This window comes from Solenopsis invicta, chromosome 16 (genome assembly GCF_016802725.1).
Source record: "Solenopsis invicta isolate M01_SB chromosome 16, UNIL_Sinv_3.0, whole genome shotgun sequence".
NCBI lineage: Eukaryota > Metazoa > Arthropoda > Insecta > Hymenoptera > Formicidae > Solenopsis > Solenopsis invicta.
Window position 1 is genome coordinate 20,162,733 of NC_052679.1, and position 18,534 is coordinate 20,181,266.

General features: G+C 37.2%; 1 protein-coding gene and 1 long non-coding RNA gene across 5 annotated transcripts in view; one reads left to right on the forward strand and one right to left on the reverse strand.

The window, feature by feature from the left end:
• The window catches only part of LOC105194616 (nucleolysin TIAR), a 409,126-nt gene that overhangs the window by 109,388 nt on the left and 281,204 nt on the right, over positions 1–18,534 (forward strand). The gene's annotated exons all lie outside the window — the stretch shown is intronic.
• LOC120359782 lies at positions 6,976–7,478 on the reverse strand. The gene is made up of 2 exons (XR_005576561.1): positions 7,334–7,478; positions 6,976–7,205 (listed from the first exon to the last, which is right to left on the reverse strand). It is a non-coding gene; the product is annotated as an uncharacterized LOC120359782 (long non-coding RNA).

The following is an 18,534-nucleotide window of genomic DNA, read 5'->3' on the forward strand; positions in this document are numbered from 1 at the left end:
GCTATCAACCTAATACATACCGCCATAAATTTTTTCCGCGCTCTCCTTTTTCGCATGGTTAGCTCTTTCGCGCTCATTGACTGCATGATTATGCAGCGAACTCGTGCCGCCTGGAAGGCCTGCATATTTTTATGCGTACCAGAGTCAGTTCTAGACGAGACGTCGTGAAGGGTGGTGCATAAAGGAGAAAGACGAAAAAGTGCTCGAAAAATATATCCAGCGCACGCTCCGTACAGCACGGAGTCGTCGTGTTATCTTCGTTATCCACATTAACATAATCGCCGAAGCATAAAGTTCGCAAGAGCGATCGCCCGAGCCACACTAGGAATCGATTTCGGCACAGAATATGCAAACTAAATTACTCTTCGCGGTACCATAAGTTTCGATCGTCCTGCGATCTCACGCCATTAACACCGGAATAGTGCGCGAAATACTCAGCGACTGAATTACACAAAAATCTATCTGATTTTACATCCTTTTTTTGTTTTATTTTCTTCGTTTTTAAATTCCCTCTGACGGTGTATAAGCCAACATGTTGGAGTAATAATTAAAAATGTCGACTTGAATAAACACGATATTTTGTTTGCACTCGAAAGATATGAAAAATATTTAGTATTTGAACAAACATGAAAAATTTGCAGGCAGCAACCTGTACTAGCACACATTTTATATACACAGTCAAGGGAAATAATTCGCAATGATATAGTCGTATCACTTTTATATCCAACAAGAAAGGTCGAAGCTGTCATATTTTAAAGAAACGTCCAATTGGGGCACCGCGGACGTAACCGTGGCGAATCACTCGCGGTAACCGAGAATATAAATAGGCAACGGTGCAAGCCGGCGTTGCTTTACTCGAGATTTGTCTCTGTTCGTGGCGGGTGCCTTAGCAAAATGTGTTGCCGCGGATAAAAGAGGCTCGGCCGCGAATGGGACGGGGCAAAATGGAAAGCCCGAAAATGCGGTAAATAACGGGGAAGCCTAATGTTGCATGAACGCGATAAGCCCTCACCTACGGCATGTATATTTCCTTGAGAAGATTGCAGCTACGCGACCACCGCCTCGCTCGTGGTATCGAGGGAACACCATTCATCCGCTCCGATCTAAATAAATAACAACTGATAGATGGCACGGGTCGGGGGTCGGCACAATGCTCTCGGAATCGTAAGACTCCCAACACCACGTCTGTGGATAGTGCGCTGTACGTACATAAGGCACGGGCGATTGCTGAAGACGTAGGAAATGGTCGTTTCGCGTACGTACAGAGGGAGAGCAACTCGCATTTCTCTGCGGAAGCCCGACGACAAATCGCTTTGACGTGGCTGTCGGTCGGAAAATTTCGCTCCTCTTGAGGTTACCGCCGGGAACACACAATCACTCATTGCACGTCGCGCCAGATTTCTGTCACACCGATCTATTTGGTCGTTATCGAACATTTTGCCACGTGTCGGAACTTTCCTAGCAATTAAATAGCGCGTAATGTGATTTTGTATAAATTATTAAATTATTTTACTATATTGTAGGCGTATTATAAAATTAATGTACATCCAAATATAAATATTAATACAAAGTCATATTAATACAAAGTTTCTAATATTTTTCAAATTACGACGATAATTTCTTTAAAAAAAAAAAACGAGTATCTACGTAAAAATTATTCAAATGTACAGTTGTAATAATTGTTTTATGCATATACAATTTATAAAAAATGTTTTTTACTTGTATGTTTGATTCATTTGAGTAATCATCCAACACTCGAGAAATCAAAGTGCAATATAATATAAAACCAGCTAGCGATACAGAGCGATGGTTATAATTGCTTATTGATATTTCGACTTTTACATACAATACGCTTATCCTTTGAAGCAAATAATTGCACGCGTGCAACTCTCGCAAAATCATCCTTTGATTCTTTTTTAACCGTTCTTTATTCCTTAGATTTGCATAAAAATGAAACTTTTATAGATGGGCAAAATTAATGAATTTTAATAAGGCTCTGTGTCCTTCATCTTCTCATCTTTCTTCTTGCGCACACCATATTACCGTTATCCTATTATTACGAAATAAATTAAATGCGTTAACGCTATTAAAAAAAAAGAGCTTGACTTTATCGGCGTCTCCTTTGGCACTCTTTATGTTTAACTTGCTCGTACTTTCAACAAGCTTTTTTTTTCCATTCTTTACCGCTTTGGTTATCTTTTACTTTATACCATCGATGTCATTGAAATTCATTATTTCAGGAGTACACGGGAACATGCTGGTTGTACAAACTCAGTATCGATCTTTCTCAAAATATTTTATATGCAGATAATTAACTTTAACGATGTCTAATTAAAGTCTATTGTAATGAACGCCATAATTGATAAATACTTAATTAATGTCTATCTCTGAATTAATTTTATGCTATCTGATTAAAGTACATGCTAAAATAAATTAACTTATTTAAGAGATTTATAATTGTAATAAATCCATCATTTATTTTCAGGTAAGAAGTTGAAATACATGTTACGCGGGGGGATGCAGAATGACTGCCAGCGATTACGATCCAAAAGGTAGGCCGCACATTAATCTATAAATATCTCAGATTATCCCAAGGCATACTCTGCTCTCTGCTCAATTCATCGGCGAGGCGACGAAGGCGCGCATTACTTTCCTACTTTCTTGGTCGATGAATAGGGTGATATATAGTGGGTTCTACAAACTGAAAGAGAAAGCGAGAGAGAGAGAGAGAGAAAGAGAAAGCAAAGGTGAGAGCGAGCGAGATAGCCATAACGTAGTGGAAGAAAGATAGGCAGAGGGGGTGAGAAAGGAGCAGCAAAAGAAGTGAAAGAAAGAAAAGGAGGGAAAGGAGCGCAGGATGGAAGAAGATAGAGAGAGAACGCCAGAGTTTATAAGTTGGTAATTTGAGGCACGGAGCACGTACGCGCGGATCCAGATCTTTGCGGCGCCGAAATAAATCAGCCACCTACGTTCCCACCTCCTTTTCCTCCTTCACTGCCACGGCATTGCCCCACCTCCCTTTTCTCCGTTGCTTTCTTCCACTACTGCCTCTCCTCCTCCACCTCCGTCTCCACCGCCACGTTCTAGCAGCCCTCTTCTCGATCTTCGCACAAGCCCGCGGTTATTTATTCGAGAATTACCGTCGCTTATAATAAGCCCCTCTTTATTCTCCAGTGGCGTGGCAGCCGTGGCACTCACGGTGGAACAGATTTTACAGTGATTTAATGGAGCTCCCACGAAAATACCAGGCACATGCAAGCCGTACTTCATGTACTCATAAAAACGATTACCGGCAAACGGCATTGATCTTACTTCATGGCCAGTAGACTCCGTTTTGTCACTGGAATTGCACATTTAATGCGGGGCGTTTCGATTCCTTGTATCTCGAAGCATCATTGACCTACCTATCTGTCTTGCTGCTATGCCGTAGAGTACGAGGGAATGCATCCCCAAGTAGAGTAGTTAATGGATCTCGCATACCTTGTTGGCTAGATGAAAGCATATTTGTTGCAACTTGATCAACATTGGTATGATACTAGATTGCCATCAGCAGTTTTGATACTAAATCTTTAAGAAAGTTTGTCTCCAAAGAAATATCAAGGTTAGATGGGTGTATCATAGAAAGCCTGTTCATTTTTATCTGTATTTACTTTATCAATCTTTATAGATTATATAAGAATCAAGTTTTATGTTAATTATGTTAATTATGTATACAATTAATTTTGAAATGCAATGTTGGACATTTATGCATATTACACGTAACGTGTATTAACAAGAGTACATTTAAAAAATGTTACAAACGTACAATTCCACACTATTAGAAACTTCAATTGATTTTTTTTTCTGACGAGTGAAATTTAATATTCTATATCGGTGCTATCGTACATAGCAAGTTCATTGAACTCATCAACCGCTGCATGTCATGTTACGCAAATCCAGGTTAAAATATTACGTAATCAGATTTCAGTAGCGACTGGATTTTTTGTGCTTTAGTATTAGATGGGAAATTAATTTATTTTATTCATGAAAAGAGGCGAACAGAAATTGTTCTTGTTCTGATAAAACGCAAATCTGAATTCTTGTTCTTTTCTGTTTCTTACGCGCTCTTTTCTCGCCAAATGCTGATAACTATAGGAAAGCTCTTCTATAAGAACTAAGATTATCCTGCGCGCGCACTGGAATCCACCCTCTGGAGGTGTGGTCACTCTGTTCTACTCCGCATACTATGTCCAAAGATTTCCTCTCAAATTAAGAATTTAAAAGATATGTGCAATCATTATTCAGTTGTAATAAATAAATATAAATTTATTTAGTCGATTACTGCATGCAATTAATGATACATTTCGTTTTTTTTTATTAGCTTTTGTTTTAATTTGAATAAAATTTTGACTGTATAGAGTATTTTTATTTAATTTTACAAAGTAATATTAAAATAAATAATTTCATAATATAGTATAAAGTCTGCTCATAAAGTTTACCCCTTAGCTTTCCCTTTAGTTAAATTTTTCTGTAAATATTTATTTGCCATCATTCTTATTACGTTTGTCAATTTATATGATAGTATCATGCGAAAAAGTAATATTTAACATAAATCATTATACAATATTTTTATTCCGATTTTAATTTGCCTTCTCAATCACATACATTGCCAAACATACTACCAAGGTGGATGATACTCCATCCAATCACAATCATGTATCAGCTTGTCCACGTGGCTTCGCCACTTTTGACGAGCACGGGTAAGCATATCGCCGCGGCGCGACTTGATGAATGATGAACGGGAGCTAGGATAAAACTTGAAAATCCGCTACCGCGACAGGCGTCTCTGTACGCGAAGAGCGTTGGGGGCACAGAAAGAAAGACGGCAGAATCCGGGGGACAACACTTTTCCGGGTATCGCGGTGGAAGTACGTGATCGCGCATTGAATCTCATTGGTGATAGCCACGAGTGGCGGGTAATATATCCAGTGCAGTCAAGCCCCTTCCTTCTCTGCCTCCACCCCCACACACACCATCATCGACCCCCGTTCCGCGCAGTCCACCAGTCCAGTGTCCCCGGTGCGCGGCCATTGTGCGAAGCTTTGTTCGAACGGTGACGGGGTCACATTAATCTGTCTCTCACCCCTTCTACATACCCGGCGCGTTATACGACGTGCATCGTTGTCCCCATAGGTACGGCGTCAACCCCCTCCGCACTGTCACGAATCTACCTCGTCGAAGCTCAATCGACCTACCGACCGAACGATCGATCGATCCACGACGCGATACACTCGTCCTGTTTAATACTGAATAATCCCTTGCTCGTCACACGCCCATGAAGGGCTCATGCCCTTAAATCTCGATCGCTATTGACAGCGTTTCGAACTTACATCGTTAACCTGAGCTGAGGCTTTAGACGTCGATTACGTACGCGAAAGTTCAATTATTACTTCACGCGTGGTTCACGCCAGCTCATCGATAACTCGGTTGACAATCATTGCAATCTAGGGCAAAACGTGCTGCTACAAATCTCTCAGAGAGAAGCAATTTTCTTATAATAACTCTTTATTACATACATATGTGATATTCTAAATATCGTTAAAAATATATAAAAATATATCATATATTGCATGTAACTAAAGTAAGTAAAAAAACGTTTTTATTTAAATATTTCATTCTTCTTTAAATATAAAATTTACCGCACGTAGAAATATGTGAATAATTTAATAAACAATGTTACAAAGTATATTGTATTGTAGATATTAATAATATTAGCAATAATTAATCACAGATTAATTATAATTAATATTAGTTTCGATACAAAAAGTTACTATGGATTACTATATCCAAAACAAATGAGAATATTCGTTGTACTGACTGAATGATTATGTTGACCAACATGTCCGGTATATATGTATACCAATCGTTAATTATAATCCAGTAACGAGTAATGCATTCTAAACTTTACTATATTTTTCATGTAAAAATAAACAAAATAAAACGCCTTCTTCAAGTACAAAAAATCAAATCGGCATCTGAATAATGAGTAATATGCAAGATAATGAAGATATGTCATTTATGTGATGCATTAATTACATACATTGTATCAATCATATCATAATTTTTTTATCTTGAATATTATATATTTTATATATAAATATTATATAATTTCAATATATTTTATTAATATATAAGTATTTACATTTTGCATACATTATATATAATATTTAGCTGTATGTCAATTTCATATTATTTATTTATAAATTATATGTCCTAATCTATTTTTATTAGATATATCTATTTATACATTTGTATAATTAATTTGGAATAAACGTTTGCAAATTATTTTATTCTTTCATTATTAAAAATTTTAAATTTCAAATACGAGCTATAGTCAAAAGTTCTTATGTGAATTCTATTAATACAATTAAGTGTTGTTAATTTTCTCTAAATTTAAATGCAATATTAATACAGTTACGTTTCCGATTACAATTTCAATCTACTAATGAAAACTAAAGTAAGCGTAAATCATGTACTGAATAAAGGAATAAAAAGTGTAGTGTAAAGAATACTGCAATTTTTATCTTTTCGATAAAATTCTCAATGTACCAAAATTTATGGTGGCTCTTCGTCCTTTCTATCAAACTTAGAATCTGTCAATGTCACACTTTGATGGATGGTGATCGAACAAATGACGAAATATCGCGAAGATAAACCATTCGCCAGCCATATCATAATATATTATTTCATATGAACATTGATTATTTTTGTTATTAAGTTTTAAAATATTTATTTTTGGCCGTGAATTTCCCGTGATGAATTGCACACTCTTCGATTATCAATCATCTTTAAAAATTAAAGTAACAATTTTTTCCGAAAAGGTTACTTTTAAAAAATTATATTTGAAAAATGTTACATTTATGTTACTTTTATAAAAAGTAGTCATAATTGTGATTAATGTAATAATTTAGTTCAATGTACATTCTATTTTATATCTCGAGTTTATAACGACTTTATTAAAAAATTCCACATCAAATACAAAATGTATAAAGCGATCTATAGAAAATGATTTCTACAAATTATTTTATAATAACTATAAGAATAAGAAGATAATAATATAGAATGAACTATGTTAAAGGCACAACATTCTGAATTGCTTCTTCTATATCAGTCTCGTAAATCAAAGAATTTATCACTTAAACTGCCACTTTTTCTCTCAAACTGCACTAAAAATATATTCTACTTTAATTTAATGAACGAAAAATATGTGGGGCGATATTGGTAAAAGAATTTGATCGCATGGGAGAGATGATTTGTCGACTGTTGTGAGAGGGAATCGAGATGGAGAACTTACGTTGTTCGATGGTGAACGGTGCCTCGTCGCGCTTAAAAATATATACATCCGGTGTGCGCGTACAGGATAGAGCTGGAAGAGTCACCTGTCCGCCACGAATGATTCCTTCGCGTAACACTGTTCCGAGGCTCAATAGAGACGCGATGGAAGGGGGTGCGTGCGCATTCCTATTTCGAGTTTCGAAGCTTCGGCTGTTGTATCGCGGCTGTATCGATTCATCCCCACTGTGCACTTACCCCTTCGTGGTGGGGTACGCAGCCAGCAGTCCATTCTTCACGAGGCAAATTTTTTTAGATTTTAAAAAAAGCACCATGTCATGTATAATCTTCGACATTTTTATAGATAAACTTATGGCGTTTAACTAATGAATTATTTTTCTTTTCCTACATTATTATCCAATGGAAATCGCCCGCATTTATAAAACTTTCAATAAAATGTAAATTATCTTAAGAGAACCAAAGAAGGTGATATTTCTTCAAGATATTTGTTATAAACAATTTATATATGTATACATTTGTATATTTCGTTTTGCTATTTTAGTATTTTTGTTTTTTCTATATCCTTTATAAAAAGAATTATATATTATATTTTGATGTTAAAAATAATAATTTCTAAAACTCTGTTAAAATGATCAGTTAACATCGTTAAAGGTTTTAAAAACTTTGCTAAATGCCTTTGTGCCTTATCCAAAATAAACTCAAATTAAGAAACAAATTTCGATGAGTGTAACATGGGCTTGTATAGTATTCTCCCACCCCGACCAACATCCCTCTCCACTAGGGGTGTCGCGTACAGCCTCCTACTACCCCTCTAACGCCGATGCTACATTCGTAGTTCAAGCTCTGCTCGTCGGATGACGCCAGCATTTGCTTTTTCAGGGAAAGTTCTGTGGCAAGATACACTCCCTCGTTGGTAAAGTGGGCATTCTTAGCGGGGTAGCTTAGAAAGTTTGCGCGCGCATGCCGCGTAATAGTTTCATATCTATGTGCAATCTTCGCTTCCTGAGAAACATGTGGGATCGAACGTGAAAAAAGAGGGGAAGAAAAACGTGGGATATACGGATAGACGGCGGGTCAGGGCGCAGGGAGGGGTAGGGGAAGGGGGAGGTGGTTGGAAAAAATAATACTCACGCCACGTACGGGACTACAGTAATTTTCAGAGCGCTCGTGCTCGGCTTGCAGTAGAGTAAGCGTGACTAGGGGCGATAGCATCGAGATCCCGCCAGGCGGATAAGCAGCCGCCAGCTTGGCCGTTTTATTTTCTAGTTTAAAATGTAAAATAACGGGAATTTCGCAAATTACAGCGGCGTGCGTTATTTGTACAAAGTAATGCGGCGAGCGTGCCCGATTCTCGCTTTCATCCCCCAATGCTGTGTTTCCACAGTCCGCGACTGTACCCCTTCACCTGCGGGCCGTCTTGTCGGTATACGATTGTCTTACCATTCGTATTCGCTTTTGGATTTTTTCTTTACGCAATACACGCTATCATTATTTTTAGGACTAGATTTAATGCATAAAAGATCTAGTGTCGTTCGTCACGGGAATGTGCGAATAAAAAACTTTTGTATAATATTTTCACGCAAACGGACGTTTATAGCACTTCACATAAATGCTTCACATTATTACTACACTTGAGAGATTCTACAGATAAATCAAAAAATCAAATTGAATATAAATTAAATATAATCAATATAATAAAAATATCCTATTTTAAATTTATAGCATTACTAAATATAAAAAAAACGCAAATTTAATTAATAAATCCAATTAAAAAAATACTTGACTTAATTTAATTAATTAATTGATAGAGATGTAATATCAGAGATATACAATTGATTAATTTCTTTTTTTAGAGTGGCTGTGCAATACCGTAATAATATCTAATATCGTCATTATATAAAATAAAATGGAACAAAAACAGCGTCTCAATACTGATACGCTGTTCATTTTTCGCAAAGAGCTACGAATGCACGCGCTTTGTTGGCAGGAATAAACCGCAGAGTTATGTGTGTTTACACTGCAACCGTGAATTTCACAATAGGTCGCACAATGCACTATGGGCTTCAACATGCATCACTATAGCAATCAGAATCAATGAACAGAGCACTCTCGGTAGCCGCCACAATACAGGATTGCAAAATATTTTATATGTTTTCCTTTTTTTTGTCATCGACGTTACGTACAACGTATGTACGTGATAGAGAAGACAGATAGAGTACCGGAGGAAGCGAGGGACGTGTCGACATGGATACGTGTAACGTTGACCCTATATGCATGTATACTTAGAGAAGCGGTAGGTGTTCAGGCCGGTCTGCGGAGAGTCACGCAGGGAGTAGTGCGTGCTTCACGCGACACAACCCCCACTATAGACGCAAAATCCCTCGCTAAGTCATTACTATTAATAACCAGACAGAGAGAATACCACGGGCAGGGCATATTATTATTCATAATGATGTGATTCATTTCCCTCGAACCCTTCGGCGGCATTTTCTCTCCTTCTCGCTTCCCTTGTGTTCACGCGCACCCTCTTTCTGTTTCTCTCTCTCTCTCTCTCCCTCACATTTCATCTCCCTGCCACATTGACACTTGCTCTCTCGCTTTGTCTCGCATCTCCTTTCGTCACGCCGCGCGAGTGCGTCTTCTGTCCTCTATTAATTCCAAGTTCCTTCCGCCGCATCCTCTTTACTCGACAGAAGTCCCGTAATCGTATTAACATGCAAATATTCACTTGCTAAGGCGTCGAAAATTGCCAAACGTCTCGATGCGCTGTACATATTTGAGAGATGTGATTTCGCAAATGCGAGTCGCGCTGCGTACTAAATTTGATAGCGATATTTTTCTAGGATAATCTAGCACGAAGAAAGAATTTTGTAATATCCTTGTCTTTTCTCAAAAACAATGTATAAAATGTTTTAACTTTTATAGTGCCAATTTTACGACAAAATGCTAAATAACTCGACTTAATACTTAAATTTTTTCATATACACATCCATTAAATAGCAGTGTGTTCTTTTCCTTTCTGTAGTACATTTAAAAAATTTTGCATATTTAAAAGTATAAGAATTTCTTCTTGATATATAAGTTAAATCACGCCTTAATTTTCTCACGATGTTAAATTTTGGCATAGCGGAAAGTGCAATTTTCAGAAACTTTGATCCATAAGACTTTATAAGTATTAGGAGTAAATTATTATTTATGTTTATCCAATATTTTTTTTATCTATTTTACATTCTTATTTTCATTTTATTCTACTTTTATGTTAGCTATCTTCTGAACTACGTAAACAGCAAAATTTTCAGAAATTTTCGCCAAGAAAAAGAGAGCACATAAACTTTAATAGCTACGACGAAGAAAAGAATGTTTTCTTTGGACGATATGAGGCAGATAAATCTAAAATGTAAATACATTCGACTAATATTATGGAAGCTAAACTTGCTTGAAAATTATTATGAGACTAAATAATATTAAAATCATATGAGGCATTAAGATCTTTTCAAGTTACTTTTAAATTTATGCATAACTTGGATACATATAATCTTATTCTTCATTTGTATTTCTTTTTCTTTATTTAATAAAAAAATGCAATTAAATAAAACAAGGTTGAAAAAAGTTGCTTAAATATTTTCACATGTTTCACATAATTATTTAGTGCTTTCTTTTCTAATTTGATAACAAGAGTTAATAAATTGAATTCTAAATCATGCGTTTGTATTTGTATGTAATTTCAGTAGAAACGTAGAACGTGGCACGAAAAGATCCATCAGCTTATACGTACAGGCGGGATCTTTACTTTCCACGAGTCAACGGTGCGCTAATTAAATCAAGCTGAACTACATTCCACTGAGCGATGACGATAAGGCCGCACCATATATTTCCGGAACACGAGTATTCCAGCGGTATTCATTTTCGGTCGCTTTTTCATCACTCTCGAGTCACCGTATAGCAGGTCGTTACAGCAATTTATCATTCGTGCCTCTGACTGCCGTTTGATCAATGGAACACGAGATCTTGTCTTTGAAGAACGGTCGGCAAAACTGTAACAAGTTCGTCCTATAAGGGAAATGGATAAACGACGGTGGTTACGTCGCTTGAGAGGGTGGCTGTGCCACGTTACGGATGTAACGTCAGCGCGGACGTAATGCCGTGCGGGCGCGATAGGGCCGGGATACAGTAGGGTTACGTAGCTATTTGCAGAGGGTACGGTACGGTGAGATGCAAAAGGGGTAGCAGCTTAACTTTGCCTCCTTATTTCCCAGCAGACTTGCTCGTACTACTCTCTGCCCTCTCGCCCACCTTGCGAGCATTCCTCTCCCTGCGCGCTGCGCCTCACTCTCTACCCCACGCACACCCTTCGCACGCGCCCGTGCTACCCATCGCATTCTATGATTTACAGCCAGCGACGCTCATCTTGTAAACAGAAACGTCCACGCTATTTGCGATTCTGTCCGCATCCCGCCACGAATTTGCGTCTTCTTCCTGGCGCGTCATCACTCAAAATTCATCGCGCGGTCTCTTTGTTTCAGTCGTATGCAAAAACGCTGGCGCAACTGGCGACGAAACGCTACAAAAGGGAAGTGTGCGGTGCCGTAGACATTCGTGAAAATTGAATAAATTGCTCGGGTCGGCGCACCGACGAAGTGGATACGCGTTTCGGCGGTGACGCGTGTTTTTGCTGCACCGTGATGTAGTCCTGACACGTGAAGCTAAGGACGTGAAACACCGCCCACGTATGATTTAGTAGGGTAACGTGTCTAGAGACGAATAAAAGGAAACTTAAGTCGAAGAGTATATCCTTCGTCATCAATTATAAAATTGCAAGTTTGTGCGCAGAGTTTGTGAACGTAATAACGCATTACATTCACTTCTCATATTGTATACATTTAAATATTTTAAAATATAAATATCTTAAACGATTATTCATAAAATAATCTGATAAAATTATACATATTTGAGAAATCGGAAATCGAAAAAAAAATTGTGCGAAACTGCAAGAATTATAAAGTTCCATAGTCATAAAGTTTACTCCAAGTAAAACTTCAATATTGATAAAAGTTTCACACTCAAATAACAAGTTCAAGAAATGAAAGATTCAACATATAAAAATCAAATAAGAAATTTGTTTCTCATAACACTTCCCCGGCAATAATATCATCAACTAGATCATATCTTAAAAGTTGTACGCGCTTCTAAAAATAATACAACTACTAACAAACACATTGATTACCGAGATAAAATACATTAAACTATCAAATGTTTGCTCTCGTGTGAAAAAGAGTCAACTTTCAAATGTATGCGTTACACTAGCATAGAAAAGGCAGTCGACGGCAAGTAGTATTTTAGTTGAGAGTACCCAGGTGCCATACCACTAGTTGCTAAGTGCAAATAGTCAGCTTTGGAGAGGGCTCCGAGGTCCCAGACTTATTTCACGCTAGAACGAAAGCGGGATACTTCGGAACGCTGGGAATTCCAAATTCAGATCCGGGAATCCTACCGTGAGTTCATTGTTAAGCGTTTCCCCTTTCTCTTACACTCGCTATTGTGAAGTACGTAAAATGACGTACTACACTTACCTACTTAATCAATGCGAATAATGTATGAAAGGTAATTGTACTGAAAATTGATACATCACAAAGAATACTATTTCAACGCGAATAAACACATCGTCGAATACAACGTAGTCATATATTCATGTACGCACACATGTCTCTCTCTCTCTCTTATCCATTTTTAAGTTAAATATTTTATTTTTTATTCACGGTAAAAGTATTATTTATTTCATTTGGATAACATTGTGAAAACTTGATTTTTTTCTGTACATCTTCTTTTTCCTATTTTCTTGTTTTTAACGGAACATGTTACACGTGATACACTTTGATACATGTTTCCCTGATAATATCGGCATATTAAAAACATATGACGATTTAAATAAATATTATCACACGCGCAGTTAAATTAGAACAAATGAAATAAACTGGATGAAGCTAACAAACTTATTTTTAAAATAAATCCAGATATAATTTTAACAGATAAATAAATACTTTTAAAAACTTGTAAACTTCAAACAGTAATTGAAATATCGATTTTCTTGTTTACAAGTTTCCCTACAGCCTGTTTTCCGTAACGACGAGGTATTTTCTGATCATAATTAAAATCGGATAACAATGCTCAAATTGGAGATATCTGACGAATGTTTTCCGTATCGCATTTTCGCAAAAACAGACCCGCTATGAAAATGGCTACGTTAAAGAGTAGAAGGACGTATCGATGCGGTTCGAAATGTGATACCGGGCGTCGGATTTCTCGGTAGGTTTTACGTATGAATTGTTTTTAACCTGACGGTTATAACGCCAGTCGAGCTATCGATTTTGCGGCGTAACCTAATCACATACGCGGATTCGGGATATCGCGGCATGAGCGGGGCTTTAAATGGGAGAATCGGAAAGTAGGAAGAGGACAGAAACGTCAACGCGACAGAATGCAGTTGAAAGGTTACATGATCGTGCGATCGGGGAGCTATAGGAAAGGCTTGACTGGTCGACAAAGCGTAACTGCACTCTCAAAAGGATGCCTTCGGTACATACCGTACAATATATGGGAATCCCGTGAATTGCGGAGGCGACGTTTTGCTTCTATACGCTATACTGTAGTCTGTAAAAAAATGTTTTTTCTCAATAACGACTTCTGTTTGAGGTAGCGGATGTCATAGACTCAGCTTCAAGATCAAACGACACTGAGTGACGCGTAAACATAAAAAAATTTTGCTGGAACTCTTGCTCTATAAAAATTACGTATCGTGATGTGACGTAAATAATTTTTTTTTATATTTACATAATAAAATATAATTATTATATACACACGCACACTAAACAAAAAAATAATACTGATACATAAAAAAAGTGCCTCAATACCTTTTGGGAACAGTAATCTACTTTTGTAATATATATATATTAACAACTACAAGTACCCAAAAAATTTATATAAGAGAATTAACAGTTTGCAATTAGCATATAACATTAATTAGGAATATAATAATTTTGCTGTTGCCTTTAATGAAATACCTTATGTATACTTATATACATACTTTTCTCTGTTTGAAACGTACGTTTCAATTTTCTGTGCCACTTGTCTCGCTTATGTCTTCTTTTTGTCCAATTACAGTTTTGCCGATACTTCCCGACACGTTCGCGATGATTATTATCGGAGTACAACCCGTCGTTACTTTGCTAAAATTGTTAGCTTTGCCATTTCAAAAAAATGCATTTTCCATTAAAAATTATATTCCTCATAATAGAGATATAATACTAATTAAAATATTTTCGTACTGCATTACGTTAGATTGTTCTTGTATACTTTACATATTCAATAATAAAAATTATTTAAGATCGCGTAGAACGTATTTGCGTATCGCAAGAACATCTAATTTCCGTCAATAATGTGTGTGCGTGTGATCAAAGTACCAATTTTATTTTGACCTTCACCAACTCGTACCTAATATAGCGCTCCCGATTACCTGTACTTTCGTGGATGTCGCGCATGCACGATTTTTTTCCTACCATCCTTGAGATTGTAATTGACTCATGGAACAGTGAGCTGATGCAAGTAGCAAAAGAGAGTCTAATCGATCACGTTGGCTAGGCGTTTAATCTACCATTCTAGCGTAGTGTGACAGCTCTGCTCGTTTCTCATTGCCGTTTTGCAGACAGCAGCAAAAAGTTTATAGCGGCGGTACTAAAACAGTGCACGTAGATGCTCTATTAGAGCGTTCGAACAGAGGCTTAGTCCCAGTAATAATGTTAAACGCGTAGCAGACGTACTTTTTTCTTGATACTTTAACACGGGGACGTTTCGGCGTATAAAAACACATGGGTACAAAGCGTTCCGTCCGGCGCCGCATAAATTCTGCAGTTTATCGTGTCATCCGAGCAGTGCGGCAAAAATTGGAGATACACGCCAATTTGGCATATAATGGTGGACGAAAAATAGAAATCCACATGTCCCGCATATGTGATCCCGTCGCTTTTAAAGAACGTCAATCTCACGGTGCGACAGTAAAAATTCCGACAAACCAGAAAAATTATTCGCAACGCGTCAGTAATAAATCGAAATGTAAAAATGTAAAACAAAATAATGACGTCAAATGTCGCATTATAACGCTTGCCACGATCTATAATTAGTTATTATTCCTCGATAAACCTAATCTCAGTAAAAGGCGAAGCAAAAGTGCAACGAATCGATCTGAATAGCTGACAGCGGAACGTTTAATCTACCATTTTAGCCGCGGGCACGACAGGTTCGCTCGTTTCTCACTGCCATTTTGCAGACAGTGACAAAAACTTTATAGCGTGGCGTTAAACCGGAGCACGTAGATGCAAGAATAGAGGTAGGGGCGCAAATGGAGGAGATTGCATTTGTGGTGAGACTTCACTGCAAAGGACATTTTCATATTTGTTCAGGAAACGCATGTTAATAGACCGCTATATAATCTTGCAGTAAGAACAAAATATGTAGTAGAATATCATACTTATTTCTTGAATATAATTTTAAATAGTACTTAAATTTTACTATAGTAGTATTTAATTGAAATTTCTGTACACTTATATTTTACTGAATAAAAAATCTAGTCTTTTCTTCTGATATCCAACTTTGTATCATAAATTATTACAAGTTTGCATTTAATGATTATGTAAAATTTATACGCAAATTTAAATAGTATTCCCTTATTATTTATTCATGTGCCATTATTTGCAAATACGCGCGCGCGCGCGCACGATAACACACGTTTATCTAGCTATCTGTTAGACCGGGGAAATATGATATATTTATTATTTAATGTTACACATAGAGAAGCGGTTAGGGAACAGCTTTCAGTTTACACGATTTATCTCATATCATACGGAGCGCAATATCACCGTGTGATACATCCATGCCACCGATACACTTACTAGCTAGCTCCCATTATAGCCAAAGCAGCGATGTTGGACGAACGCACGTAGGGCGTTAAACGGAACCATTACCCCAACCCGCTACCATTATTGCTCATTTATCGATGAAAGCTCAGTGAAATTATTGGCAATAGGCTCAACGTGATACGATTCTCTACTCATCTGTTGCCTATATACATATCTATATGCGATTCCTGTTTCAAAACTCTTACTTATTTTATTTGATTCGCTTCTAGATTAACATGTTTCACGAGATGTTTAAAAAAAATACCATTTAATTTTTTTCAATCATTTGTATTTGGTGTATAAAGTCATCTCTTGCAATCGGAAGAAAATATCAGTCTCAATCGAGATTAGATAAAATGTACATCAGAGCATCGATTCTTAAGCAATTTTAATAAGTGAATGGAGAAAAAGAATAATGCTTAATTAATTGAACTATTGAGCTATTACATGCTATTATAGTAGAGAAAATAAATTGTGAAAATTAAACAGGACGGAAAAGAGTTCTCGTTCATGGCTCTGAACCCTATATTTTGTTTTCGTGCAACGCCGTGGCTATATGTGAGTTAGGTAGCTGACGTTAATCCCGAAGAAACGATACTTGGAGAAAGGAATGGGGACGGTGTTAAACGGAGCTATTACCCAACTCGCCGTCATTATTGCTCATTTATCGGAGAACGACTTCAGTAACTGTTGTCTCCAAACTTTGCTTATTTACCGTTTCGTGAAGATCTCAAATATTGTTAAATATGTAAAAGGTACTTTGCTTGGCATAGTTGCGAAAGCACGTAACAATGCTCTTAATTTTTATTTAGGTCACTTTTAATTTGTTTATGTACTGCGTGCGAAAAATTTGTGCCTCTTTCTGATAATTAATCGCGACTGTTTTCGTTTATCGTCAAACTTTGGATATTTTATTAACTGTGAATGATATTTAAACCCGTCATAATCACAAATTTAATGCCCACTTAAGTATACCTAAAGATTATTCGTAGCAATAATTGCAGAAAGCGCAATCACAAAATATAAGTGCGAAGTTAAAAATGTTGCAATGACTAATCGATTTGCACGAGGCTCTGAATTTGATGCTGCAAGATTGCTAATCAAAACGTGTCATGCTGAGCCGCAGTGGCCACATTCGTAATGTGATTTTCTAATACACTCCAGCTGTGATACGCGCAACCTGTAGCACCTAGACCAACGTCGCGATCGGAACTTTCGAAAGTTCACGCTCGTAAACGCGATCAAGGAGGATTACAGCTCGGTAGTATTTCCGCCATGCGAGTACAACAGAGGGTGTAACGTCGGGTTTGCGTGTTGCGCCCGACATGGCGCGATAAACGTTCGAGTACGCGTAAACCTGGCCTTATACCGTTGCCGAGCTTACGTCTTCATACGAGCCGCTGTTACCTTCATTGTCGTACTCGAATCAATCGTCGTCAACGGGACCGCCGACATCACGCTGACACAAAAAATGATAGATAGACATAACGATACACTGAAAATAATGCTATGGTGGACACGACACGTAAACAGCGTTACAAATAAAAATAATAGTTGACAAGTATAAAATAAAGTAAAAAGGATTATTTAGCACTATCCTTATCTCTCAATCTTTAGCTCTTATTCGAATAATATGATTGCCGGTTGAAAAGACACACAAATATTGTGTGCGCCAATAATTTTTTTTTATATACAAAAATTACCAACTCCATTCTCAATACATTTTGTTTAATTAGTTCTAACGTGTTACATAAATTTCAAATCATCAAAGTAATTTCACGATTACTATTCCGAAGAGACAGGCTCTGATATTAAAGCGAGAGTACTAAAACGCTAAAATCGCCACAAAATAAGGAGAATTTATTTTAAATTACGGATAAGAAAAAAGAAAGCTGTCCCTCGGCACACACTCTGTTCTTTGATAATGTTCCATAAAATCGCTTACGCAAGTTTAAATCTCTGCATGACTGCTTGCAAAAAGAAGCCATGTTCGATAGGTATACTTTAAAAAACGTTCGCTATAACGTAAGGCCATTAAAAACTTAATGACACCTTTATCGGTAAGCCTTTATCGCATTGCCTCCTTCTGTACAATACTCAGCGCGGAATCGCACTTTGGCACCGTGTTTAAAAAGTTCGCGAACGAATCGTCTTACGCGGCGTATTTGACCCTCTGACAGACGGGGTTTTTACCCTTTACTTATGCGTATATGAGATCCGCGACACGCACGCTCGCGCGAATATTAGCGCACGC